We start from the raw sequence: 3,193 nt of genomic DNA on the forward strand, positions 1-3,193 counted from the left end.
ACATTTTTGGAAATATGTGATACCATTAAAATGAATTGAATTAGTAAGGATGCTATAAGGCTAAGGTTGCTCCCGTTTTCCTTAAGAGATAAAGTTAAAATTTAGCTACACTCTCATGCTCCTAACACTTTCACTACTTGAAATGATTTGTTTAGGGCATTCTTGAATAAATACTTCCCATCGGGTAAAATAGATAAAATTAGAATGGACATTACTAGTTTTAGTCAATTAAATGGTGAATTATTATATGAATCACGGGAAAGGTTTAGATATTTGTTTCGGAAATGTCCATACCATGGACTTCTCAATTGCCTAATTGTACAAACCTTCTATAATCGTTTATCCTTTTCTACTAAAACGACTATTGATGCAGCTACAAGTGGAGATTTGATGGCAAAATCACCCGCAGAAACTCAAGGTTTGATAGAGGAAATGGCGGCAAACAATTATCAATGGGCTAACGAAAGAGGTAATCCAAGACGCCAAACAGGTATGATCGAAATGGATACCATCAATATACTTAGTACCCAAATGGGTAATATGATGAAAGTTAAGCAGACAATCCGGATGTGGTTCAAATTCATCGAATGTTCATGTAGGTTGTTGTTCCATATGCGGAGATGATTATAATACTAATGATTGTGTTGATCTCGAACAGGTTCAATTTGTTAATAATTACAATAGGAATGCTCAAAATAACCCAAACTCGAATACATACAATCCAGAGTGGAGAACTTATCCAAAATTTGGGTGGAAAGATCAAGGCAATCCTCAAAGGCCGGCTAATCCATTGGGATTCCTGCGACAACCCCACCTCTCCCTAGGGCGTACTGTGACGACCGGAAAATTTCCTTATATTTTTGGTAAAAATTCCCCTTTTATTTGGAAATTATTACTTTATAATAGCCCTACTACCCAATCACCCTACAATAAGTGCAAATGAACATTGAATTAAGGGTTTTCCTTTTTCGTTTTCAAGATTAGCGCAAATTAGGGTTTTACACCTTTTCATAGTATGACTAATCGGTACAGAGTGTGGATCAAATTTGGTGATTAAGAGTGAGTTTTAGATGACATTAAGTGTGTGATTAGAAGTGATAATAATAAGTTAGTGAATTATAAGTCAAAACCCTAGTATACGCGATTTAAGGAAAATCGACTCGAACCGACGGGTACCGTTTGTTACCGGGTAAACACACCACTTGACCCATACTTTATTACCTTAATCTTCTCATTTTATTTCAGCTAATTAACCCTAAAAAATATATCATACATCAGCCTAATATTTGACCAAGAAAAATGAGAGAAAATGCTACAAAGAAAACAAGTGTCAAGGCCTCTATGGAAGTTGGACTTTGACCAACTTGTTTTAACCATCATAAAACAAAAATTTGACCAAAATTCCTTCATTTTTCACTCTTGCTTGGCCGACCTATAGAGAGGAGAGAAGAGGGAAAAACTTCACCTTGTACCTTAATTTCAAGCCTCAATCTTGAGTTTCAACCGATAATCCTGCAAATTCCTCCACAAAAGTTGATCTCTAAGGAAGCTTAAGGGTTTTGGTGGAGTGATTTGGGAAAAGGAAGGTCTTGGCAGCTTCTTTACATAGGGATTAAGGTGAATTTGATAAGAAACTCCCCTCTACTTCTTATATGTGTAAACTAGAAGCTTAAAGTGGCAGTTTTGATGGATTTATGGGGAAAATTTCATGGGTTAAATGAAATGTGGGGATGTTTACCTAGGGTTTATATTTTCGGCCTTGATTATGGTTATCTACCTCTTAATTGATGTTATTGAGCTAGTAATTGGTGGCTTTGATGATAGAGCACTTGTTAGATATGAATTTATAGAGTAAAGGTGTAAATTTCAGAATTTGGAAACCAAGCTACCCTGTTCTGCCCGCTTCTGGTTGACCATGATGGAGGCCGAATTAGGCTTTCGCACAAAACATGAAAGTTGTAGGAAATGATGTTTTATAGTTTCTTGTAAAATTTCAGCTCAATCGGAGCACTGTAGCATGTGAAATGACCGAAATACCCTTGACTGCCCATAAGCCCTGTTTCACGGACAGTTTTCTGTCTTCGTGGAGATTTCCATTTTTGACTCTAAAAATGCACGATTTAGCTTTGGAGTCCTTGATAAGAAATGTAGGTATACGTCATGGCTTCGAAACGCCATAAGATACACCTCAATCGGATTTCAGTAGCCTGAGTTATTGTCTTTTAATCATAGCGCGGTTAACTAGTCTGATTGTGAGATGCTGGTTCTGTAATTTGAAATTTTGACCTAGATACGCTACGAACTGGACTGAGTGGTCTTCATCAAGGTTGTAGGCCTTTATCTTAAATTGGAAATGGTATAAATTACACCCCAATCTGACAAGCGTAGCTTCGGTTGTGTCTGTTCCGCTAAGCGACGTCAAATCTGTCTTTTGTTTTCTGACTTAAACTTCATTTCCGGACATTTTCCTAGCTTGATTTGTACTTGTACGGCTTTGAGCCTATTGAACGGCTATTGAAATGAGATTATTCTGTGTGTGACTTTGGAATTGATTGAGGAAAATAATGAAGCCATAAATTGCTGAAAAATAGATAAATACAGAGGGCATGCTACCCAAAATTTTAAGGCTACGCGATTCCTTCAAGTTGAGTTGATCTTGGTAAAAATGATAGGTTTAGGGAGTTGTTTGTAATCTTAGAACCAACTGTTATCTTTTTGCTCAAAAGTCATATTTTATTCTTTTGTACTAGTACTTAACCAGGGAAGGCATACGACTTGTAGTCGAGCCTCATTGATGCATTCCATTTACTGGGTTTGTGGATGTGCAAACTATAATTGTTTTATCTTGGTTATTTTAGGGTTTCTTGGCGATTCAAGCCACTTTGGGTAAAAACTTTTGAAATATATGTACTGGAACTGGTGAGTGTACCACTCCCCTCATTTGTTGTTTAATTTGGTTTCTGTACATGTAATCTGTGATATGAATGACTGTACTATCTGTTCATTCTATTTGAGACGAGAGTGTACTTTATCACAATCATTCCCTTATCCGTCTGTTTGCCTATGTACTGTGTGAATTTGGATCTGTTATCTGTATCTGTATCTGTATCTGTTCTGACGTCGTTTGGAGGCTTGTATTCAACGACTTTTCTGTGACCTCCGAGCTCAAAACCTGTGGCTAGTTACTCGAGTC

General features: G+C 37.0%; 1 non-coding gene across 1 annotated transcript; it reads right to left on the reverse strand.

Moving 5' to 3' along the window:
* Positions 1–195: 195 nt before the first annotated feature.
* On the reverse strand, positions 196–302 carry LOC113719736 (small nucleolar RNA R71). The gene has a single exon (XR_003454996.1). It is a non-coding gene; the product is annotated as a small nucleolar RNA R71 (small nucleolar RNA).
* Between the last annotated feature and the right edge of the window lie 2,891 nt (positions 303–3,193).

The sequence above is a fragment of the Coffea arabica genome, chromosome 11e (genome assembly GCF_036785885.1).
Source record: "Coffea arabica cultivar ET-39 chromosome 11e, Coffea Arabica ET-39 HiFi, whole genome shotgun sequence".
Lineage (NCBI taxonomy): Eukaryota > Viridiplantae > Streptophyta > Magnoliopsida > Gentianales > Rubiaceae > Coffea > Coffea arabica.